General features: G+C 43.1%; 1 pseudogene; it reads right to left on the reverse strand.

Annotated features, from left to right (window-relative positions):
- Positions 1 to 19,052: 19,052 nt before the first annotated feature.
- On the reverse strand, positions 19,053 to 22,766 carry LOC115370452 (putative nuclease HARBI1; annotated as a pseudogene).
- Positions 22,767 to 27,220: the final 4,454 nt, after the last annotated feature.

Consider the following 27,220-nt stretch of genomic DNA (forward strand, 5'->3'; position numbering starts at 1 on the left):
CAAGGTGGAGGCCCTGATTAGACAGGAGGGGATATGTCAGGGATTAAAAAATCAAAAAGCCCTGTATCAAGCAGTCAAAGATAACATAACAAAATCCCAACAAAAAATCAGGAAAAGAAAGGCAGAGAGGGGTCAGGACGACCAGTTTAAGGAGGGAGATGTCGTCCTTTTCAAAAATGTCAGAGAGCAAGAACGGAAGGGCGGCAAATTGGAGGCTGATATGCTGGGACCATTCCTGATTGCCAGTCTTGAAAACAAAAAGGCCACAATACAAAACAAAAAAACATCTGTCAGGACAAGCACCAACATCGATCATTTAATTCATTTTGTTGATCCAGAGGAGAGGGTTCCTGATAAACTTCAAAAAGTTGAGGGGCCCTCTCCTCTGGAGCCATACCACAACACACCACCCACAGACACTCCCCCCAGTAATTTGGAGAATGCTGCCCTCCCTGTATTCACCTCTCCAGCCTCCTCATCAACTTTGTCCTACACTGGCACCCCTCCCATCACACCCTCTCCCATATCCTCTACAGTCAAAATGTGCAGCACCGCTGAAAGTGTCATCCCCCCTGTCCACAGCAACGGTATTTATATGTAAAACTTTATATGTAAAACAAAATATTGAACATTATGTACTGTATTTAATTTTTCATACTGCTCTCTGAAACAGAAAGACTCCCCTATTTTCCCTTCCAGTGACCGACATCTGGGACCAGAGGAAGGGGGAGATCTTGTGGGCCAAATTTGGCCCTTATAAACTGTTCACTGCTGACTTTCAGAGCCTAGCACCAGGAGATGAATTGGAAAGTGAAGTATGTATTCACATAGGATATATGTTCAGCATTAAGCAAGTTGTTAGATTTTGCTGAACCACATTAACCTATTAATGATCAAGTAAACTCTTTGCAGGTCATGAATTCCTATTTAACAATGGCTTCAAAAAAAGTGCCAGCTCAAGTCTTTATAATAGACACATTTGAAATGACAGCAGTGTGGAACGGCACATCTCGGGGCTTGAGAAAAGTGAGCATCATTATTCCAATCCTCAGAATTTGTTATTCAGGATGTTAACATTATTTTAACAATTCAAATTTCCATAGCTTGATGTCATGAAGTATGACATCTTAATGGGAGCAGTCTGCAAGGACGGACACTGGACTCTGGTAGTAAGTGCTCTTTTGTCCAAAGTTACATGCCCATCTTTAGCACACATAAAGCTTCAAGCACATTTAGGAGCCAAACTGTGTATTTTAATAGGCCATGTACCCCAGCGAGCGAAGGGCCCTTTTTATGGACCCTTTTGGAGCTACCAGGGCCCAGCTGCAAAAGTGCAAGGACATAACACGGTAAGCAAATGTTAAAAGATCCCTCTTAAGTGCACTTAATCTTTTTACTGCACCATATAAACTATTTCACATAGCACCAAAAGCAGCATCTCATACTTTGACCCCTCTGTCTCCATGATGCAGAGCCTTCATCAGGAGGAGGAACGTGAATGTGTCCAGGTGGAATTGCGACACCATTTCTCACCCCCGCCAGCAGGATAGCACATCATGTGGCGTTCTTGTCTGTAAAGTAAGTTGTCCAGTTTGTCAGTTAATTCCTCTCTTTCAAAGAGAGAACTTACTCCTATCTGTATTCCAGGTGGCAGAAGAAGTGCTGAAGGGCCACCAGCCTGATTTTAAAGTGGACCCAGAGGGCATCAGTAAAATGAGGCAGGAAATGGCCCAAACACTGCTTGATGAGTCAGGTATGGATATGAGGGTCTTTCTTAAATCCTTAACTAAGTATAAAGAAGGTTCAATAACTTTATTTGTAACAGATTCCCTGTTGGATCTGTGCCATTTCTGTGGTGAGCAATCCACAGGAGAAGCTGGACAGACCCATGCTGACTGGGTAAGAAAACACAGCTCTCTTTCATATTAGACTTTATTATCACTGTGATTCTAAAATGCATTTGTGTTTTTCAGATTGGATGCACATCCTGTGGTCGCTGGTATCACTGGCTCTGTGTGGGACAGCCTCCAATGGCACATGATTACTTTTGTCCAATATGTTATGAATAATGTGCTTTTTAATTTGTAGATGTTTATTTATTTTTATTATGATTGTAGCACATTCCCTTTGAATTGTAAACCTCAGGGCCAGGTGTATTTATGTTGCAATGTAACAAATTCATTGTAGTAGTCACTATAGTTTATTACAGTTTTTCTCGATTGCTAAAACACAAAAACTGGTTCCTTAGCACAAAAACCCAAATCTTACACAAAAGTGGCCAGATAAATCATTCATTGCACTATGTGTTTATTCAGCAAACACATTTTCTCAATATAATTAACTCAAGTTATCATGACCTAAACTCAGAGACCACACCTTTCTCCAAGTGCAAACACTCAGCCTAAAAATTGTTAACACACCAATCAGAATTGTGGGTCGGTAAATAGGGCCTGCAGGGGCCTGGACCACAACCAATGCTAAGGTTGGTGGACAACAAAGAGGAAGAGGAAGAAGATGAAACAACTTTACCATGTGCCTTTTGAGATGAATTCTGACAGGGTTAAGGAGCAACGGTTCCAATATGTGCAAGTAATTGCTATACAACACAGAAATGTTATATTATGTAGAGTAAAGGCCCATCTTTCATTCCAATACACACAGTACTGTGTTTGAAGTCAAATGTGTGTTTTTGACTCCTGTAGAGAAGCTTTGAGATGGATGTCATGGCTGACCCTCATCTTTATCGACGAAGCAGGCTTCAATCTGACAAAAAGGCACAAAGGGGCCACATCATTGGACACCGAGCAATCACACAAGTTCCAGGCCAGAGGGCGGGCAACATCACCATGTGTGCAGCTATTAGCAATCGTGGCATCCTCCACCGCCATGCCATACTGGGTCCACAAGGGGATATTTCCCACGCTGCCTGGCAAGAGCAGACATAATGTGTGATGTTGACAAATACTACATTTTGGTGGCAGTGTTTTGAATTAATCCCTCCAGAGTGTAACAAACACTCATGTAGTCTGTGTTTTGACAGCTTGTGTGTGTTGTCTGAGGGTAAAAACGAATAGGGACCCAGAAGCTGGATGTTTGTACCGTTGGGTGTGAGTTTTTAGAATTGTGTGTGAAGATTTGAGAAAATGGTGAGTTGTTCCAGGAACTGTTAACCTAGTGGTCCAGTCAGATGACTTGCGTGATTTCCTTTAGGTTTCACACCCGGTATCGAACCCCGGGTGGACACCTTTTTTTTTTTTTTGGAAGTTAATAAAGCAAAATGTGGAGTACATTTCTAATCCCACCGTTTCGTTAAACCGCATGAACCACCAACAAGCTAAATTGAGCAGATAGTTAGCCAAGTCTTGAAAATTATAAACTTATAATGCAATGTTTTCACAGTAAATGATGAATGTATGTGCAAACCGTTATTTACTTGTTTACTGTTAGATCCACAAGTATTTGGACAGATAAACAATATTCATAATGTTGCCCTTGCACACCACCACAGTGGATTTGAAATGGAGTAATCAAGACGTGATTGAAGTGTAGACTTTCAGCTTTTATTAAAAGTTTTTCAAAAGGGGGAGGCAGATTTGTGTGCGTCGCAGTAACAGTGGTCACAAGTTAATCTGGCAGAAGTAAACAAGGCCTGGAGGAGGCCGTGTGGTTGTTATTGCTTGACATGTATTATATTGTCAGATTTGTCCTGCAATAGGTACGCTAGTCTAGTGGTCAATTTACATGGCTTGCGAGATTTCTCTTATGTTTCACACCCGGTATCGAACCCCGGGTGGATAATTTTTTTTTAAATTTATTTATTTAGAAGAAAATAAAGCAAAATATGGAGTAGATTTCTGACCCCACCGTTTCACCAAACCACATGAACCACCAACAAGCTAAGTTGAGCAGATAGTTAGCCAAGTCTTGAAAATTATAAACGAGATTTAATAATAGTCATTCAGGCGTTCGCCAGGACAGCCGCGTCCCCTCGCCGTGATTAGAACATCTGCTGTTGCCAAGAGAAACGCCCGACGTTTACAAACAAAGGTCACCAGTTAACACGGGAACCAGTTAATCCGTAACACCGGCTCTACAGCCTCGGAACGGTCTCCTCACCTCGTCAGGTAAATGTGGAACCACGCTGACACGGGACTTGGTCTTCAGAGAAAGTAGTTGAATTCTCGAGTAAACGAGTTTAAACGGGTGAAGATCCATAGTCAGGTAGCACACGGAGGTACGAAAAAAAAAAAAACGGAACAACTCAACAAAAAATGATGCATGATATAAGTAAGGTAAACTAGCCAATAACTTGTTTATCCGTAAATGTCAGTATAAGTTCTTGTAAGGCCTATATGACGGAAAATATTCACTTTTCTATCTTTTTTTTATGTAGAGAAAGCATGGATGTCAGATTCAAAAATATTCTGAACTGACTGCAGCTGCCTGCAAGAGAAAGAGTGAAGCTGGGACAACATCCTCAAACCTCAAACAGCAAAAGCTTGAGGAAACAAAGCAAATATCCCAGAAAACTGTTGACAATGCAATCCTGAACTTAATAGTTCAAGGGCTCCAGCCTTTTGCACTGGTGGAACAGCCATCATTTCAAAACTTTGTTCAAAATTTACAGCCAAACTGTTCTGTCATGTCTTGGACTACTGTGCGGCACAAAATTGATAATGCTACAATAGTGATGAAGAAGCAGGTGAAAGAGGCAATGCAGAATACTGCATATATAGCAACAACCACTGATTGTTGCACTGCAAGGAGGAGAAGCTTTATTGGAGTCACAGCACATTGGCTGGATCCTGGCACTTTTCAGAGGCACTCTGTCGGTCTTGCATGTAAGCAGTTAAAGGGCTCCCATACATTTGATGTCATAGCAGGTGCACAGAATGACATACATTCAGAGTTTGAAATCCGTGACAAAATCATCCGAACAACAACTGATAACGGTTTGAATTTTGTCAAGGCCTTCCGAGTCTATGGAGAAGATGAAAACAACAATGTTGCGCTTGAAGAAGTAACTGAGGAAGAATCAATTCAAGATGATGGCCCTGATACTGATGAGATGGAAGCTGAAGTGGATTTCATCAGTGTTGAAGACATCATGGCAGAAGACGTCAACGATGGCCTTCAGTACCAGCTCCCTAAGCATCACCGGTGTGCTTGCCATTTGCTTAATCTGGTGTCTACAGTGGATGCAAACAATGCAAATGAGACAGAGGCATATAAGAGGCTGTCAAGGTCAGCTTTCTCAAAGTCACAGGCTCTCTGGAATAAGACTGCAAGGTCCACTACAGCTGCCGAGGTGATAGAAGAACACTGCAAGCTTCAGCTGGTACAGCCCAATGCAACACGCTGGAATTCCTTCTATCTGGGTGTAGAGTGCATTGTCAAAATCATCAGAAACCAAGGAGAGGGGGCCATGAGAGCTGTCTGTGCTACACTCAATGTACCCATGTAAGTTGTAAATGTTTGGATGGTTTGCTTTCCATTTTATTCCAACAAAACTTAATAATGCTAAACCTGTAGAACATTTTTCAATAATTCTTACTAATACTTTCCTCTCTGACATCCTGTGACTGGAGAAAAAGTAATGGTCACATTTATTATTCTAATCACTTATCATTCTAATTGTTTGAAGATGATTTTGGCCAAAGGAAAATGATTGTTTTATTACATCATATTCTGTGTAATCTGATGTTGCAATTTATACATTAATTTGTAAGATTAATATATGCTCCTTCCTTTTTTTCTTTTAAATCTGTTTTAGGTACAGTCCAGCTGATATTTTCTTTTTGGGTGAATACGCCAACACGATGGCTCCTGTTGCCAAAGCTGTTGACATACTACAGGGAGAATCTATTCATATGGGATGGCTGCTGCCTACCATCACAACCCTCACTGCCAAGCTTGACAGAGCAAGAGTGTCACTTAGATTCTGCAAACTGCTTGTTGATGCCCTGCTTGACAGTCTGAAGAAAAGGTTTGGGAAAATGATGTGTGACCCAGAGCTGGTTGCTGCAGCCATTCTTCACCCCAAATTCAAAACATCCTGGACCAGGGATGAGGATGTCCTCAAGCACGGCAAGAAAAAAAGTATAACTGATCAGTTTTTTATTGCTGTGTTTTTGCTTGATGAATTTTGATAATAAACTATTATTCTTCTCATTTAGGCCTCTGTTACATCAAAAGACACCTCCCTGACCATGATGAGTCTCGGCGGCAGTCTCTTCCTGACTCATCAGGTGCTTCTGATGAAGAGGATTTCTTCTCCAGCATGAGGCATGGACACACAGAAGAAACAACAAAACAACTGGATGCCTACCTGACATGTACAGCTGAAGGTATGGACATGTTGATCTCTTTCCCTGCCATACCTCTACTAAAGTTATCTATTTACTTTTATTTTCATATTCATATTTTATTATTATTATTATTATTATTATTATTATCTTTTTACTGTTTTATCGCCTGCACAACTGTATTTTTTATTTTTTATCTTTTTACTGTTTTTATCCCCTGCACAATTGTATTTTAGTTCTATTGTAATTTTACTATATTTTCTATCATTGCTTATGCAGACTGCACTATTCCTACTTGCTCTATTCTGTTTGTTTAAATGCTTATTCTATGAATTTTATTGCTGTGAAGTACTTTGGGCTGCAATCTTTGCATGAAAGGTGCTATATAAATAAAGTTTATTATTATTAATATTATTATTATTATTACTACTACTACTACTACTAGTATTGACAAGGGGGAATGCTTTAGTTTAGTTTTATATTTAAAAAAATATTGAAAATATTGTGAGTTATCATTAATTATTAATTATACTTTGGGTATATGTTTTTGTTATACTGTATTTCTTAAAACTGTAATGGTAGAAACAGTGATAGTAAATTCATTTCAACAGGAGGGCCTGAAACTACTGGCAGCCCACAGAACCAGGCAAGACACTACAAAGTTATGCAGGAGCTATACAAGTCCAGGCCCAAACCCAACAAGAAGGATGTTGCCCAGCTCTTGGACCTTCAATACCAAGCAAGACAGGCTTACATTGACTCTGATGTTATGAAAGAGCAGGACAGACCTACCAAAATTCTTCAAGCATATCCCTGCTCCAGAGAAGTGGATCATGTAAGCAAATCAAATCATTTTAAGTTTATGTTTGATAAGATTGTAGTAGCAAGACATTAACATTGATATTTTATTTCTCAATATATTTTTCTACATGTCTTTCTGTGGCAGATAATGGATGAACTACAGAGGATCCTCAATTAAGGAAACTCCCACTTCGTACCTGAACTGAAGAAGCGTTGGGGGACCTTTTGTGAGAAGGCCCAGTTTTATGGAGTTTTCAAAAAAGTCATGAGGCCTCCGTTGTCAAATAAAGGTAATTACAGACCTGATAGAGAGTCCTTAATTGGTGGCCATGTTTGTGTAATGTTTTTTTTTTCTAATAACTGACTGCAGTAAATTTAGACTGTTTGTTTTCACAGTAAAGCAAACCATTGCCATGATGAAGGCTTTGCCGGACAAGTTTCCATCACCTGTTGCTCCACCCAAGAAGTTAGGACATGCAAGTGAGGGCATGATTCACATCCTTGAGGTAAGAAATTCATGCATGTATGACAGTATACAGTTTTTCTTGTGTTCCACTACATAGTCTCAACAGTGAATTGTTTTGTGATTGTTTTTCTTTTTTGTGTTTCAGTCTGCAGAAGACCCCAACACCTTCCTCCAGTGTAGACCACTCCTCAGCCCTGTCGTCATTGTGTGTGAGACCAACTGCATCCTGGCCACTGGCACAGTGCCTGTGCTCATCTTTCCAAAAGATGACATTGCTGATAGCGTGATGTACAAAATGGCATGCTACTACACTTTTCACCTCACCTACCCGAAATGCATAGCCACACTTCTCTCTGTCCTCCAGACAGAGGTCCTAATGGACCCCATATACGACAGAGATATGACATCCTCATATAGAAAGGCTATGGCTGACTGGAAAAGATTCATCACTGAGTAGTACATAAATATTGAAGCTGATGCCCGGTTCCATTATTGTTTACCTTGGGCGATACAGTTTGTTGAGGTCTCACAAGAATATGGCACTGTTTCAGATGTTTATATATTTTTATATTCAGTTTAGGCTCCACCCACACTCCCACCACCTCATATCATGCTACACACACACACACACACACACACACACACACACACACACACAAACAGTTATAATTTTTAAAAAAAAAACTAGTTATAATTTATGTTGGGTGATTTTAAGCAGGAAATAATTTGTTGCCTGTTCTTACATGTCCAGCTGATATGGCTGATATGTAGTTGCATGCACACTACTTCATGTGGGTATATACATATCTATGTGAGTATGAGTGTATTCAAAGTAAAACAAGTCTCACTCCCGCCTTTGTAACCTTGAGGCTACCATGTTTTGTTGTGCTCATGTACATGTTAAATATAATAAATAAGCATTTCATTTAACCAAGTCTGTGTCATTTCCTCTTCTAGTACTGTCAGGATCACTGATTATTAAGCATTAATATAATATAAAAATTCCACGGCTTTTGCCTTATTTCAAGAATTTTAAGAAAAATATTCTACATACAGAGAAAAATATTGCTAGCTATATCAAGAAAAGTACACTAGTTTTTAATACGACTTTGCTGGTTTCAAGAAATATAATAACTAGTATGTCAAGATGATGGCTCTAGCACTTACTTAATTTAAGAATATTTTACAACATATTGAGAAAATAGGTCACGTGTATTTCATTTGAATCAAGAAAAATGCACTTGTTATTAGTTAGAATACACTAATTTTAAGGTATTTGTGGGTTCATCAAGGTTAGATATTTTTACTTGTTTTGGGAAGTCTTGACAAGCCAAATTTTCTTGTTCCATTGGCAGATGATTTTGCTATTTTTAAGCAAAATACACCTAATTTTTATACTTTTTTCCCCTTGTTTTTTAAAGCTGGCTTTTTGCAGTGTTGTGGATGAGACCAACATCAAAGGATATTTTAGCAATGTAAAAGATGTTTTACCTGAAAGAATCAATGTCAGTGCAACTGTGCATCATATTTAAAGTATTTTCAGTGCTTTACATTGTTGTCAGGTGGCCCTTCCTTTTGACATGAGGTACCTGAAAATGGTAAAAAAATATGCACTTTAAGTAAAAATATTCAGTATAAACTATTTAGACTTAGACTTAGGGCTCTAGTTTCCCGGCGCAGCGCGGGGTGGCGCAGTGAGGCGAACCCCGCGCAGAGCTAGTTTCGACCGGCGAAACGGCAGAGGCAGATAGTTTCCAAGTTTCGCAGGCGGAGGTGCGCCGAGATGGGAGTGGTGGCGCAGCGGGGGGAGGTGCCGACAGATGCAGCTTGGCGCAGTGACAGTTTCATGCCAAAAGCCTTCGCCGAGGTGCGCCAAAAGCTCGCCATCTGAAACCACCCCTGCGTTCCAAATCGCATACCTATACTTTTTACTTTTAGTATGTACTGCAGCTGCCTTTACAAAGTATGTAGTTTAGTATGAAATATGCATGCATATGCATACTATTGGGACACACTACATCCATCATCCCTGAAGTCCGACCCTCTTGCTCACTTCCGCCGCCGTCTGTAGCGGCAAAAAAAGCATTGAATAGTGTTTTTTTCGGTATTTATTGCATTGTTCATGTGTCTGACATTCCGGAAGCCTGCCTGTGAGGTTTTGGTGACGTGTCCGCACTGCTCGCTGGTCTCCGCTCCGCGCCTGTCTCCTGAGCTCCGCTCTGCCTGTGGCAATAGACCTCCATGTCAGCTGTGTAAACTTTCATTACGCCTTCACGCAGCGCATTTTAAAGGCAAAGACAGGGGCTCATTTGATTGGATATATGTGAATCGGCTGTGTCAAACCCACTCCACGCCTTCTCTCCTCCCCTCCGCCGGTAGGAGGGACGGCGGAGTACTTGCGCCACCGAGAACGGCGTGCCAAACTTGGAAAATCCGCCTGGCCACACCCAGTTGGCAAAGCGCATCTGTGCTACGCCCCCGCCTCGCCTGGTCTGCGAAACTAGAGCCCTAAGACTTTCTTTATTGTCATTGCACAAAAGAACACAGCAGTGAGTTTTTGGCAACGAAATGTCGTTACTTGGCTTCCTGATTACAACAGAGATGGAATTGTGGGGCAGTTTAAATAATTAAAATATAATCTATATAACTAGTGCGTAAAAAACAAGAGCTAAATAATAATGAGTGCAAGAGAGAATAAATAGATAAAACAGAATATACAGTGTAAACAACAGAATAAACAGTGTAAACAGCAGAAACGTCGTAGCAGCAGGGTGGAGAGTATTTCACAATGGAGGTAATTCTCCTCATCCCAGGGGGTCTCCCAGTACTGGGCTACACACCCTGGGCCTGAAGAAACTGTAACTCCATAAACATATAGGGCTCTAGTTTCGAAGACCAGGCGAGGCGGGGGCGTAGCGCAGATGCACTTCGCCAACTGGGTGTGGCCAGGCGGATTTTCCAAGTTTGGCACGCCGTTCTTGGTGGCGCAAGTACTCCGCCGTCCCTCCTACCGGCGGAGGGGAGAAGAGAAGGCGTGGAGTGGGTTTGACACAGCCGATTGACACAGAGTTGAAGCTGTAATAGCTGCAAAAGGTGGACCGACATCATATTGAACTCTATGGGTTAGGAATGGGATGGCACTTCAGTTCATAGTATGAGTAAAGGCAGGTGAGCGAATACTTTTGGTAATATAGTGTATCTCCATATCAACTGTCCCGTCACCGTTTGTGCTGATTGTGAGGTTTTGGTGATGTGCGCCAGGCAGCCAAACTTCCACTGCGCCGGCTCCGCTCCGCCTTGCGCTGAAAGTAGACGTGGTTTCAGATGGCGAGCTTTTGGCGCACCTCGGTGAAGCCTTTTGGCACGAAACTGTCACTGCGCCAAGCTGAATCTGTTGACACCTCCCCCCGCTGCGCCGCCACTCCCATCTCGGCGCACCTCCGCCTGCGAAACTTGGAAACTGTCCGCCTCTGCCGTTTCGCTGGTCGAAACTAGCTTTGCGCGGGGTTCGCCTCACTGCGCCACCCCGCGCTGCGCCGGGAAACTATAGCCCACTGTATTGAACAGGATAAACCTTTGGATCAGTCCGCCTAACACACCTGTTCCTACCTGTCAACATTTGAGTAGTAAAATCCGGGAGATTTTTGTGTCGGCGGAGGGAGGGGGGGGGACAACCCAGTCCCCGGTTGGCCTGCACACACCAAACGCGCCCAAGCACGATTGCTCCCGGTATGCACGTCATCACGTTGAAATACACAGGCATGGCCCGACATCATTATAAATCAATAGTTCAAATACATTCATCATGTCTTCCATTTAACTAAAAAACGTTTTTGGTCCTTTTAATCAGACATGGGATGTTTATTTACCTTGACAGTTTCGGAGGTCAATTGTCACTCTTCTCTGACAATGTCACACTAACCTCGCGACAACTGCCACCTACCGTACATGCAGTAGGTTACTGTAGCGGGTGGCAGAGGTCAGACTGGGAATGGGCGGCTCGCCCCGGGGTATTATTATTATTTTTAATAAATGCAGGTTAAATACGGGAAATTTACGGGAAAATACTAATACGGGAGGGGGCCGGGAAAGGAGGGTAAAATACGGGAAAATCCCAGCCAAAACGAGATACTTGACAGGTATGCACCTGTTCTTAAAAGTTTTTATGACAGGTGTCCTAGTCCTGACTGCAGGCAAAACTCACCGAATCAGATTTAATATTTTCTTATGAACACATGCTTAATGTTTGTTTGTTTTCAAAACCATGAATAGCACAGGAAATATGATGTTTCTTTTATGATTTTTGGCCACATTTATATGCAGTCCTAAATCAAATACTTTTCTTCTCTCATACTTACCTTATTTTTTTTTTGCATTTTTTAGTGATTAAGTGAGTGAGTGAGTGGTCTTAATGGTCTTGCCCCGCTTTACCTCACCGAACTGCTTCACCCTTACACCCCAACCCGTTCGCTCAGGTCAGCCGATCAGCTGCTCCTAGTGGTGCCAAAAACCAGGCTCAAGCACAGAGGGGATCAGGCTTTCTCTGTTGGTGTCTGAAATGTGTCTCTACATTGAGTCAAAAATAGGTCCAATATTTTTTTTTCCTGTATACATATCTATAAACATTTAAGCAATGCAATAAAATAAGATTATTTTCAGAAATAAATCTGAATTACATTATGTTTGGTATTGTAATAAATTAATCTCTGAGCAGTCATGTCATGTGACATGGCGCGTTGTTGTGACGTGCAACGCTACATGCGAATTCCCTCTCTTATGCGTTCAGTGATTCAGGTAGCTAGTTCTCTGCCATGTAATGAGCAGTTATGGACATAAGGCGATTTCTAAAAGATCCAACTTCAAGTAAAGCTTCAGCAACAGTTACACAAGAGCCGCCGCAGCCTACCAGCCAGTTACAGCCACCAGAATGTGAAGACACCGACACGCAAACAACCACCAGTAGCTCTGGACTAGCAAGCCCAGCTAACGCCACAGCAGAGCCACCAGCGGGGCCGTCAGTGACAGTGGGTAATGATGATCTTGGGGAAAAACACAGCAGTCCCAAGCAGCCTGCTTTAGCCGAATTCCCCACAAAAATGATTGGAAAAACAAAACGATCATTTTCCACATACTATTACAAGTATTCGTGGCTGGAATATTAGGTTGGAAAGGATGCTGTCTTCTGTTTCGCATGCCGCCACTTCCAGGGTGAAAGTGGCGTGGAGGACTCATTTCGAAAGGGTGTGAGTGACTGGAAAAGACTGAGCAGTAAACTGGACAAACATGCAAATTCCCAGGCCCATCTGAACTGCATGGTTAAATGGAATAACTTTAAGGAGAGTGCATCTTCGGGATCTATTGCAGCTAAACTTTCTGAAAGCCATAAAGCTGCTGTTGAGAAGAACAGATCTTATTTGTGCAAACTTGTTGATATCGTGAGGCTGTTGTCTAAACTAGGATTGCCTTTTCGTGGACACAGGGAGGGAAACGAGTCAGAATCGCGTGGCAATTTTCTTGAGGTTTGCGGCTTCTTCTCTAAGTATGACGCTGATTTTAAAAACATGCAGTCAAATTATTTCAATGCTACAAGCCCAGATTTCCAGAATGAAGTAATTGACATATGTGCAAACTTGGTTTATGCAGAAATTGCAGAAAAAGTGCAGGATACTGGCTTTTTTTCAATAATTGCAGATGAGGCCAGGTCTTCCAAAACTGAACAGTTGTCAGTTTGTTTAAGATACGCAGAGCAGCTTGAAGTCAAGGAGCGTTTTTTGTGTTTTATTGATTGCTCAGCATCTCGCAACGCAACCGGGATTGTGGACAGAATAAACAAAGGACTGGAGACGTGTGGACTGAAAAACATCCCACTTGTTGCCCAGAGTTAGGATGTTGCCTTCGTAATATCTGGTCACGTTTCTGGTGTGCAGCAGCGCATCAAAGACACTTACCCATACGCAGCGTACATCCACTGCTTGGCACACAAACTAAATCTGGTGCTTGTGGAGTGCTGTACTGTCAACCGCAGCGTGAAGACATTCCTGAACGTTATTGATAAACTGTACTCTGTATTTGCTGAGCCGTCAAACCATCATCGATTTATTGAAATCCAGAAATCACTGAATATGAAACAAACTGAAATAGCACAGCCCAGTGAGACGAGATGGGCGTGCAAGTGGCGATCTGTGACTGCTGTCAAAACTCACTACTCTGCCATTACAGGGTGCCTGAGAGAAATAAGCAATGAGGGAGACAAGTGGTCTGTGGAGGCAAGTGGCCTTTATGACCATATGACCAGAATATCATTCGTTGCATGTCTCCTTGTATTTGCAGACATACTGCGTGTGATCCATGTTACGCACAAGGCCCTCCAGTCCTCCAGCTGTACACTCTCTGAGGCTGCGGCGCTTACCGACAACCTGAAAGCGCACCTGATATCTCTGAGACAGACAGATACGTGGAACGATGTGTGGGGATCAGTGAAACAGTTTTGCCGGGACAACAACGTGTTTGTACCAGGGGATGTGGAGGTTGGGTGTCAGACTCCTGGTCCCCTTGAACCCAAAAGAAAACGGGCCACAAAACCCCCCACCTCCCTCGACAGTTTCCTGATTACAACTACTTTGGGCCAAAGAGAAACTGATGAAAGTGGCGCACAAATGTCACAGAGTGGGACACTTGGATTTCAGCAGCACCTGTATCTCCCTGTGCTGGATACACTCATCAACGAATTGGACAGACGATTCGCAGGAGAGTCAATAGAACTGGCACGGGCATGTGCAGCAGTGTTTAGATGTGACAAAAATGGAATTAAACCTCTCATACAAAAATATGCACGGCCGCTGAAAATTCACCCTCTCCTTGTTGGAGCAGAGATGGAGCTTGTTAAAGCCTCTGCTGTCGCACCTGTTTCACTTGAGCATCTTCAAAAGACTGTTAAAAAGGACAGCTATCCAAATTTCTACAAGATGCTCCAGTTGGCACTGACCCTGCCTGTTGGATTCAACTTAAAACTTAAAACACGGTGGTTAGAAAAAAAACGAAAACACTTTTATTCCATTTTGTAAAGAGTGGTTGGTAAGCCTACATCTAAGTGATAGTTCAGCTAACAGGAGGTGCATAAACACAGCAGAGTAGAGCAGATCCGTCACATGAAATGTTTGTCTTCTCATCCTAAAATGAGCAACAAAGGTCGGGTCAGTGTAGTTAGGAGCTACAGTTTCCACATAAGCACTGATCCAGGCTGGAGGTCTCCTCCTGCGGCTGATCGCTAAAGCAGTGGCAGTGATGTCCAAAGTCTTTTGCAGTGCACCTGTTATTAGTGATCCAGTTAAAGTAATGTCATCCTCAGTCAGGTCTTCCACCACAGTCGCGAGGAGAATTGCCCTCTCAGCTTCCATACTGCTTGACGTTACATACCGGTAGGTCTACGTTGAATACACCCCTGGTCCTTGGTGCACCAGCCCAGCAATTCAGACTGAATAAAATCTTCAACAACACTATGTTGTGTCTCGTCAAGTATGTTAATTTTAGTCATGTTCATGTTTAGTGTTTCATGTTCTGTCATGCCTTATTTAGTTTCATGTTTAGTCCTTTGTTGTCTTGGGTACTTTTATGTTTAGTCACTCATGTCTAGTCTCATCATGCACTTCCTGTTTTATTTTGGCACTCACCTTTTCCCTCTTGTTTCAGACCCTGACTTCCTCCCTTTGTGTGATTTTCCCTCCAGTGAGATCCTACCCCACCCGATTGGTTTCACCTGTTTGCACCTACCTCATGCATAAATAGTCCTTGTCTCCAGTTCGTTTGTTCAAGTCTGTGAGTATTGTCAAGTGTCCCAGCATCAAGCCGTGAAGTTTCAGAATAGCTTTTTTCAGATCAAGTTTTGATCCTCCCTGTGACCGATTTGTGTTGTTACTTTGATTTTCCTCCTTGAGAGTGACTTTGTGTAATAGAACCTTTTGTTTGAATAAATACCTTTTGTTATTGCCACGCCTGCCCTGGGTCCTGTTGCACAAAACTAGGATAAGGGATTAAGGCAGGATATCTTGGTCATCCTGGATGAACTTATCTGCGATCCAGTTGCACAAAAGTGGGAGAGTGGAAAGTGGGATATGTTATGACATTAGTTACCATGGAGATTTATTCTGTGGAGCTTGCCTGCTCCAGACCAGGCTAAATTCCAGGATCTATTTAATGTTATCCCTTATCTCAGTCAGCAGTCACCACAAACGGAAACCAATAGTTATTCCACTGCCTACTACACATTGTTATCGCATTCAACTAGACCCATTGTCATTTAAACATTTGTGATCATTAATTTCAATCATTGTAGATAAATGATGATTTTAGATGATGTTGCAATCATTAGATAATTTACAGTTTCCCATAGACTATAAATTACACATCCCATATAAATATAAATACACATCAAAGTGTAACATGATGTTCCTTTTATTGAATAAGGATGAATCAAATCAGGTAAATCAGGGTCTGTGTATGATTCGTTCAATTGATATTCAATTGAAAATCCAAAAACAATAAAATTAAAAAATGACTTGATATTCCATAGTTTGTTTTTCAATGTCACACAAAAAAACAAATAACGATTCGTTTTTTGAACCTTTGATTTTATGCTCAAGTCAACAAAAGAACATTTAAAAAACGGTCTCAGGGCTGAATTTGATTTTGATAATCAATCTCTCTGATTTGTGTGGCCTGGAAGTCGACCCAAAGTCGCTCACTTTACCTTGAAGGTTTTGGCAGGTTAGCAGCAGTAGCAGCAAGACCAGAGAGGTATTGCACAAAAGTAGAATAAAGAAATCCAGGACAACTGAGCAAGCGCAGCTTGACCTAGTCTGATCGGCGCATCTTGGCTTAATTGGTTGCACATTTGCAGAGCTAGGATGAAAAGGCGCGGCTATGTCAAGCCAGGTGTAGATAGTTGGGATAAGTGCGTGTTCACGGCATTCTTAAATAGACCACAGAATCGATCACAGAATCACGGATGGGAAAATGGTCAACACTCGTGCGTCTTACTTCACGGCCGCTGAACAACAGCTGCTGATGGAGCACTACGAAGAAGTTAAGCACATAATCAGAAAAAAAGGAAATACAGTCACAATAATCAAGGACAGAGAGAAAACCTGGCAGACAATGAGTACGTTTACATGCACACCATATTCCGGTTCGGCTCAATATTCCGGCTAAGGTAACTGCGCCGCGGCAACTGGAATATTCCGTTTACATGTTACTTGGCAAGCCCCCGTGTTTCGGCGTATTCCGCTCTCTGACGTAATGCGACACTCAGCCGCGGGGGGCAGCAGTACGCGTATAGGCGTCTGGTCTGCCGGGAAAACAGACGAAGAAGTCTTCTTGCTCGTCTTCTTCTTCTTTTTCTTCTTCTTCTGTCGCTATTTCTATGTTTTCTCCCATCGATATCCTCCGTGATATTTAAGTCTTTCATTAGCTGAAGGTGGACTGCAGTCTCCTGGCTCTTGCTGCTGTTCGCCATGCCGTTTTCCCCGCTTGCAGGTAACCATAGCAACAAAGACGCCACAGAATTCCTTGTGAGTCGAGCATGCGCAGTCGTGACTGAATATTCCGGTTCGGGGAGTTTTCCGACTAAGGTGGTTACATGCCCCAATATTCCGGTTGGAACAGGAATATTCCAGGGGGCTTATTCGGAATTCTCTCCAACCGGAATATGACCTTAATCGGGTTCGGTGCGTGTTTACATGACACGTGCGCAACCGGAATATTGCGAATATTCCGGTTAATACAGGAATAAGGTGTGCATGTAAACGTGCTCAATAGCAGACTGGCTTAATGCGTAAGTAGTCCAAAAATGTACTACAATTAATAAACAGTGCTCCACTGGAACAATTAAAGTCCTACAGGTGTTACTTTCCACTAATCAACAGTTGTACACTTTGCTTTAAATAAGGCAAGTAGAAGTGCCTGTTACTCAGGAAATGTAGAATATTATTAAGTGAAAACAATTATCCACAATGTGTGTCAATGATGATCTAATTAATCTGTTTTTCCCAAATTATGTTTTTTTTTTCGTCTATTTTATGTATCTATCCATGATAAAGAACAAACTTGTCTGTCCAGAAAAGGACTAGGCAGCAAGTCAAAATAAAATACAAGAACATTTTGCAGGCTGGTAAGTGACTATAGTGTAGATAACAATGAACAAATGAGATGAATAGATAAGCTGTGTGCTGACATACTGAATGTCTATGATTGTAGCAGTTAAAAAAAAAAAAAAAAGCTCATAAAACGGGGGGCGGCCCACCTGGGCAGGATCTGACCCCAGCAGAGGAGCTGGCTCTCCATGTAAATAAAGGGAGGCCAGTGATGGAGGGGATCCAGGGAGGAACAGTCACAGACTGTGTCCCAGCAACAGAAACTGGCTGCTTCATACAAGGTACATATTGCAGTACTTTGGAGAACAATTAAATACATATATTATACTGTCTGACTTTGTGTTCCCACACACTGCAGGGAAATCCAGTTACGCTTTTGGAGCCACCAGAAGATGATCCAGTTAGTGCATTTTATTGAAATCACAGGCTTGGCATGTCCTGTCAAAAATCTTAATAGAAGTTTTCATAATGCATGTATGTATATGGCAGGGTGAGGCACATCTGCAGCTGCGGACTGCACCTCTGCAGATGAGGAGACCATATCATTGGACTCCAGAAGGCATGAGGTACCATGTCAATTTTTTAAAAAATATCCTGCTTATTTAGTCCATAATTGATATGAAGTCAGTGATTTGGTGCTAATAGAAAATAGCATATTTGTAACAGGACCCAGATGCTGCACAGCCTCATAAGCAGCCTGGTAACGTTGTGAGTATTGGCTTCAGTAAATCTACATTATGCACAAATCCTGCTGTGCTAACTGACATTTCTTTTACAGAATTCATAAACTGTCAGATCTTTGTACGCCAAGCACCTTGAGAGACAGAATGAACTTGCAGATGTGAAAATCCTGTTGGAAAAAAGGAAAGCTGCAAGTAATGGAGCTTGATGTAGAGATCAGATGCAGGACCCTCGGGAAACTGGACCTGGAAATCCAGAAACTAGAAAGAGAAGTGAGTATTTCAGTGCACGCTATAACAATAACTGTAATACAGTATTAATATGTATTACTTTTGCTCTGTATTCCAAGTTCCAAACAACACATGAGGACCTTCAAAATAAAAATGCAATTAGAAAACATTGTGGGTCCTCCCTTTTTCATGAATGTGTAGTACACCATTGATTTTGTGATGTGGAATTTAAAAGATGACCGCACACTGTGCTACCAATGCCAGACAAAATGCACATACACAGTAACAAGTAACATAGAAGATCCTTTTATTAAAGAGGATGAATCAAAAGACTAAGTTGAAAAAATTCACAATGTATTGCTCCCTGACCAGGCTGCCATTAATGTTGTCTGGCAAAATAGGAGCATTTTCCCAGTCAACATCAACAACCACTCGGGGGGGCCCTCTCCTTTCTTAGGCCTGCAATGTTATGCAGCACTGTACATGCAACAATTACATCACAGGCCCTGTCCGGGGAAACCCTCAGATGGTGCAGGCACTGAAACTGAGACTTCAGAAGACCAAAGGTCATCTCGATTCGAGACCTTGTTTTGGCATGTGCATGGTTGTAGGCCTGCTGTGGTGGGGTTTGGGGTCCGCAAGGGGAGTCAAGAGAAATGACTCACAGGCATAGCCTTTGTCTCCCAGCAGCACACCAGAGAATTCACCTGATAATACAAGATACAATTTATAAACTCATAAACTGGACTAGCCCAAAAGACTCTGGAATCATGCACTGAGCCGGGCCACTTTGCCTCTAAGTTGCTGACAAGGCAGTCAGCATCACAGATCATCTGAAATGATAAGATGTAACCTATTAAGTAATTGAATGCACAGAATTAATTTATGTAGGTCACAGTAACCACAAATCACTCTTACCCGAACATTGATACTGTGGAAGGACTTCCTGTTGATGTAATCTCCCTCGTGTTCCCCTGAGGGGCGTTTGATTCTAATATGGGTGCAATCCACTGCACCAATGACATTAGGGAAAGCTGTAACAAAAAATAGTGAGTATCCAACTGTGACACATCAAATTAGAAACTAACAATTGCAAGTTGAAATTGATGTTACCTGCAATCTTGTAAAACTCCTCCTTGATGTAGAGGGGTCTTCTGTGGCCAGGGAAGGTGATGAATATGTGTTTGAGTGACTTCAGTGCCAGACAAACACGTCTTATTGTGCGGCAAATAGTTCCTTTATTGAGGTTCTCTGCATCCTCTACAGAATAAAGGAAACTCCTGCTTGCAAAGAACCTCAGTGTAACACAGACCATCTGTGGTACAGTGAGGGTATGGCTTTGTGCTGTCTGGTGCTCTATTTTAGGACCCAGCAGCCTACATAAATACACTATATTGCCAAAAGTATTCGCTCATCTATCCAAATCATTGAATTCAGGTGTTCCAATCACTTCCATGGCCACAGGTGTATAAAATCAAGCACCTAGGCATGCAGACTACTTCTACAAACATTTGTGAAAGAATGGGTCGCTCTCAGGAGCTCAGTGAATTCCAGCATGGTGCTGTAATAGTAATGTAATAGGATGCCACTTGTGCAGTAAGTCCAGTTGTGAAACTTCCTCGCTACTAAATACTCCACAATCAACTGTTAGTGGTACTATAACAAAGTAGAAGCGATTGGGAACGACAGCAACTCAGCCACGGAGTGGTAGGCCACATAAAATCACAGAGCGGGGTCAGCGGATGCTGAGACGCATAGTGCGCAGAGGACGCCAACTTTCTGCAGAGTCAATAGCTTGAGACCTTTAAACTTCATGTGACCTTCAGATTAGCCCAAGTACAGTACGCAGAGAGCTTCATGGAATGGGTTTCCATGGCCGAGCAGCTGCATCCAAGCCACACATCACCAAGTGCAATGCAAAGCATCGGATGCAGCGGTATAAAGCACGCCGCCACAGGACTCTAGAGCAGTGGACACGTGTTCTCTGCAGTGACGAGTCACGCTTCTCCGTCTGGCAATCTGATGGACAAGTCTGGGTTTGGTGGTTGCCAGGAGAACGGTACTTGTCTGACTGCATTGTGCCAAGTGTAAAGTTTGGTGGAGGGGGGATTATGGTGTGGGCTTGTTTTTCGGACGTTGGGCTCGGCCCCTTAGTTCCAGTGAAAGGAACTCTTAATGCTTCAGCATACAAAGACATTTTGGACAATTCCATGCTCCCAACCTTGTGGGAACAGTTTGGAGCGGGCCCCTTCCTCTTCCAACATGACTGTGCACCAGTGCACAAAGCAAGGTCCATAAAGACATGGATAAGCGAGTTTGGTGTGGAAGAACTTGACTGGCCTGCACAGAGTCCTGACCTGAACCTGAGAGAACACCTTTGGGATGAATTAGAGCAGAGACTGCGAGCCAGGCCTTCTTGTCCAACATCAGTGTTTGACCTCACAAATGCACTTCTGGAAGAATGGTCAAAAATTCCCATAAACACACTCCTAAACCTTGTGGAAAGCCTTCCTAGAAGAGTTGAAGCTGTTCTAGCTGCAAAGGATGGGCCCACATCATATTAAATCCTATGGTTTAAGAATGGGATGTCACTCATGTTCATATGTGTGTGAAGGCAGCCGAGCGAATACTTTTGGCAATATAGTGTATCTCAGTCCATCACCTGAGAATCTATACCTCTCAATGAGATACTCATCTCCAAAGGCCAATGGGTCCGACCTGTCCCGGAAGACTCTTTCAAGCCTAAATGCTCTCCTGAGGATTAGGCCTTCCTCATCCAGTACATCCTCCAAAAAAGGGCATGCCATCATGAAGAGGAAACAGGTGAATGGGAGTTGGACCTACAGTGGTGTGAAAAAGTGTTTGCCCCCTCCCTGATTTCTTATTTTTTTGCATGTTTGTCACACTTAAATGTTTCAGATCGTCAAACAAATTTAAATATAAGACAAAGATAACAGAAGTAAACACAAAATGCAGTTTTTAAATGAAGGTTTGTACACATGTACAGTTGCGCGCCCCAGATACCCAAGCCATCACTTATGTGAACCGTAGGGGAGTACACTCCATTAATATCCAGGTGATTTGTGACTACAATTACCTGGTGACACGTGTATGCTAATTTTCCTGGGTCCACTCATGACTCGTTCATCCTGGCGAATTCTGTCATCCCTACAGTCTTTCAGGGGGACCCCCCTCTGGATGGGTGGCTGTTAGGTGACAACAGCTATCCACTGAAAACGTGGTTGATTACGCCATACATTACACCCACAACAAGAAGGCAACATGTTTTTAACAGTGTTTTCAGTGGCGCTCGGTCAGTCATTGAACACACTTTTGGACAGATAAAAATGTGTTTCAGATGTGTGAACCGTTCTGGTGGTACATTAACATACAGCCCCCAGAAAGTCAGTGCATTCTTTGTGGCATGTTGCGTTTTACACAGCATAGCCTCACACCATGGATGCCATTTTGACCTCACAGAGGAGACATTACAGGACTTAAGACAGAGAGAGGCCGAGTTGCATGTGCCGAACCAGCAGGAAGAGCATCAAGGCGCACGGGAGAGGAGGGACCGCCTGGCTGCACAGCTCTGTCCTTAAATGTGAGTTTTTCCCTGAACATCCTGTAGGAAACCTGAGTATTTGATGATTTTAGATTTTTTTTTTTTTTAACCAGAGTGAGAGAGGCAGAGCAGGATTTCTTTGTTCCCTGTTTGTTTGCCTTTATAAAATAAACCGTTCAAAACATGACAATCTTGAATGGACAAAACACTCTTAAGTTTGATTTCAGTTTATTATTATTTAAATGTGATAAATGGCCACTAGGCCTACATATACAAATCTCACACACACACACACACACACATTTACCGCCCCCCCCCTCTGCCTCTTCCTCCACTCCTCCGCATTCCTCCACGGATGCGTGGCCTTAATCGGGGGGACCGTGAAGGCACCGAGGCTGTATCCTGGGGCAGCAGGCGTTCGGCTGCATCCGCCAGCTGACGCAGATGAACGTCAATTGACGCCAGCGGGAGCAGCCGGTCACCCACGCACCGGAGGCGGTTGTCCACTGCTTGGAGCTGGGCCTCTAACCCCTGCACCCGGGAGGTTAGAGAGCCCAGCTCCCTCTCCAGCATCTCAAACCCCTCCGTCTAGATGTCCAGGAAGGGCTGGTCCCTGGATTCGACCCGGGCCCGTCTGATCTGGGTGCGAGGCCGTGTTCCTGGCTGTGCGGCTGGCGCAGCTGGTGCGGCTGGCTCACCCTCCTCCTCCTCCTCCTGCTGTTCCTCTTCCTCCTGCTGCTGCTGTGTGGCACGTGGAGCTGGGAAAATGACGTTAATTTTACGAAATAAAAACTTTTTAGACATTTGTACTTGTAGAGTTATGAGTTTACATTTTTTAGTTCACATAAGATGACTATTGTTTTCGTGTGCAATTAAAATCTATCAAACGTTTTCACATCCTTGATTTGTGATTTACATGCCAAAATGACCACAATTCAATTGGGAAAGACAAGTTCACTTTACAGGCACACATTGAGGCCAGGCCACGGAGCTTGGCACAGCTTTACGCACAGGTGGTTCTGAGTTCATCCTCGTGGCGCGTGGTATTTGTGATCTGTGTCATTTGTTGCAGAGGGTTTAAACATGTCACCTAATACCTTTCTTGGTAGGGGAATGGGTTTGTTTTACCTGTCCCAACTTCGATTCCTCCAAAACCCAGAATGCTGACGGAGGACAGCGTGGAGGACGCAATGTCCTCCGCCAAGGTTAGGGGCACGCTGGTGGAGGGGCCACCCCCTGTTGCCCCCGCCTGCCTCCTGTGCTCGGAGAGCTTATGTTTAGCCCTTCTTCTTACATCACTGAACCGTTTTTTGCACTGGGCTACGGTTCTCAGTGTGTCCGGGCAACAAGAATTTACCAGTGAGGTTACCTCCTCCCAGGCTGCCTTTGCATCATCGGCCCGCGGAGCTCTGCTCGCAGTTCCATATATTCTGGTACTGCGTGTAAAACCCGGAGGCCGTCGGGCTTAAAACAACTAAAACCTAAGACTAATAAAGGAGGGAGCCTAGGACTCTAAAAACAGGTTCGTGAAATCAAGCAGCAGAGTTTCTAAAATTACCACCAGAACAGAGAGTATGGTACAAAGGGGTTTAATTAACAATTTCGCCCAACCCACAGTCACCACAGACCCCCAGGAGTCTATAAAGTCTCTTGCTTCTTGCAGAGTCTCGGCACCGATCTGCGGGTCTTCGCGTCACACCACTGCCACAGGGTCAGCTCCGGCACAGCACCTACGGGCACAAAGGACTCGGCGAGTATCAGTCCGCAATAACAAGCGCAGGGTAGCTCTATACGTCAAGACACACATAGACCGCCAAGGAAACGATAATACTCATGGTTTTCCCGGGTCGCGAGTACGACTGGCGACCCAGGCCGGAGTAAAAATGGCGTTGGCGGTCAGTCTTGCAGCTCCGTTGCGCTGTGCGGGGGAAACCCCTCGTCTGGTCTCGGTCGCGGCTGGTTGTCTCCTCCGTCGCCGCCACGCTACCGTCGCTACCGCCGTGCAGGACAGGTGTGTTTTGTTTCTGCCACGTGCCAACCTGCTCTCCCTCTGCTGTCGGGCCTCTTCTTCCTGTGCTCCCGCTGTTTAGCCCTCCTCCTGCCACGGATTGGCCGAGGGAGTCCTCCTCTCCTTCCCTGAGTGGCCGGTCACGCTGTCGATCAAGTCCGCTACACGTGCAGGTTATTCCTAATCAAGTCCAATTAAGGCTAGAAGGATGTACAATTCCGCATGCACATAAAAACAGTAACACAATAAAACCCAAAGCATAAAAACTAAGTTAAAATAAATAAAATCATGCATAAATAAGTTTAAGAACAAGCATAAAACTGCAACACCACACAATAAAAAAAAAACATCACTTCTGCCTTATTACATGCGAGCTTGTACCTCCCGGACCAACACATCAGTTTCCTCCTGGGAGAAGTTTGGACGTCTGCTGCTCTCTTCTTCCATGTCAAATGTGTAGACTTCCAATACGCCTTCGCGCAGCGCATTTTAAAGGCGAGGACAGGAGCTCATTTGATTGGTTTAAAGTGAATCGGCTGTGTCAAACCCACACCACGCCTTCTCTCCTCCCTTGCGCCGGTAGGAGGAACGGCGCAGTAGTTGCGCCAAGGCGCACGGCGTGCTAAACTTGCAAAATCCACTTGGCCACACCCAGTTGGCGCAGCTGCGCTGCGCTGCGCCCACGCCTCTCCAGGTCTGCGAAACTAGAGGCCTTGCTGTTTACTATGTCTACAATTTCTTTTGATGTAAAATAATTACAGAATTATTTTGTTAAGACAAAGTTTAAATACTCTGAAAATATTGTTATTGTAGAAAGTGAATGTTGTAAATCTCTTAGAATTGTTGATGGAAATCTGTAATTTTTTGTATTTCTTATGATGTTACAATTTCATATCACTCTAAGACATGAAACTTTACAAACCAGTTCAAAGCAAAACAGGTTTAATGGTCAAGTTATTTAACTGACAGTTTGGGGGCAAAAATGTTAACCATACCTATATACAAGAGCTGGTCATGGAGCAAAGCACAGGATAGTCTTACAAAAAACCACCACAGATTTAAGGATAGAACTGCATTTCCATTACTTTTTTCAGGCATATCTTTGGGTTACATCAAGAAGATACAACAATGCATCTTGAAAAGGAGTGTAGTTGTTGTTTACAGCTTCATTATAGAGCAGCGAGATATCTGGATACTTGTCTGCAAAGATTTGTTCTCCATTACATCGATCTTCCTCAGATGAAAAGGGGTCCGTTCCAAACACCAATGTCCAAGTCAGCGATGATCCCAACTCTTGTTCATACATGTTTGCAACAACAGCCATGTTGTTCATACATGTTTGCACTGGGCAACAGCCTCTCTGAGATTTTAACAGGACAGCCACGTGCAGCCAGTTCACTGGGTGTCCCACAAGCTACAACAAAGAAACATGGTACCGAGCAATAGAGAAAATAGAGTTAACAGTAGTCACCAATACCTCACTACTGCTGTTGTACTGTTGTGCTGAGTTGAACATATTCAGTTTAGCATACCTGGGATTCTGTGTGTGTTCCATGCACAGCTCAGTCTGTCTAATCCAATCTCACTTAATTGGCAGGTAAGGTTTGAGGTGCAGAATTTGGTCAAGTCGTCCTCCATATTGATTACCTCTTGGTCCATCATGTGCACTAGTGCCTGTTTCAATGGGTAGTTAACCCGAATGTTCACTTCTGACCACAACCGCTCCACTCGATGATTCTGTTAACCCGATTGTTCACTTCTGACCACAACCGCTCCACTCGATGATTCTGTTGACCACAAAACAGGTTGTCAGATGGTATAAATATTAGTGATAAAAGTAACTAATTATCTCTCAAATTATCACTCAAATTTCTGTGATTATGTCATTTTTAGATAGGCCTACTTGTACTTACACAAGTGTATTTTAAATCATCACACCATGTAAACTCATTTACCTTTAAAATCATGAATGAGTGCCAAATACAATTTCTTCTAATACAACGATCTAAATCTTTCATTTTAGTAGCTAATCGAGCTATGTGGTTGCAAACGGAAAACCCTTACAGGCAAAAACTGTGAACTGTGCAGCAGGCCCGGGTTTGGAGAGGTGAGTACTAAGCAGGACAGAACAGGAGTTAGGAGGTACTTAAACTGAATATTTGGAGAAACATACAACTTAAGAAAAAATATTAATTAGAACTATTATGGATATTGTATTAGGGATGGAGTTTTTAGAGTCATCCTTTGACAGGGGTTGCTCCTCCTTTTGCCTGATTAGCAGATGAAAACATTGGTGGAGAGGGTGAGAAGAATGAAGTCTGCCTTTCTTTCCATTACTTGTCTGTTGATGTCTGGAAGTTATTTCTGAGATATGCTGGCGATTTTAGGCTGTTTTTTTTTTTCTTCTTCTTTGTTCTCCTGCAAGTTTTCTCTTGCTTTTCTTAGTCAGGATGCAATCTTAATTTTCTCACTTACTCTTTCTCTCTGGCTCACGTATCCTTTCCCCTCTTCTCCTTTTCCCTCTCGCTGGCCCTTATTCATTCTTCCTGTAGCTCACTCCCTTTCTTTCATTTGATTATATTAGTCATAGCCTACTGTTCATCTGTCAGAAACTCACCTTTGTAGATGTTGTTTGGAGGTATGGTGGCCTGCTGACGTTGTGTCGGTGGCCTGACAGCTTCTCTTGCATGTACAGGCACATGTAAAACTCCCTGCCATGATCGACCCTGAAACTTCCTCAGATGACAAGGTTGTTTTTCACTGGCATGGTGGAGGTGGCCACAATTTTATTACTGTAGCCATCCAAGGCCAAAACATGCGTCACACCAAACATCCCAAGTTTTTCTGATCTATATGTAGTTTATGCCCCATATATGCAGCGTGGTATGGGACAGGATTTTGGTTGCGAGCACTCTGCGAAAATTATATGAATTATTTGTTTTTTGTGTGACATTGAAAAACAAACTATGGAATATCAAGTCATTTGGATGGAAGGGCGCAAGGGAGTAATTTTGTCTAG

This window comes from Myripristis murdjan, chromosome 13 (genome assembly GCF_902150065.1).
Source record: "Myripristis murdjan chromosome 13, fMyrMur1.1, whole genome shotgun sequence".
Lineage (NCBI taxonomy): Eukaryota > Metazoa > Chordata > Actinopteri > Holocentriformes > Holocentridae > Myripristis > Myripristis murdjan.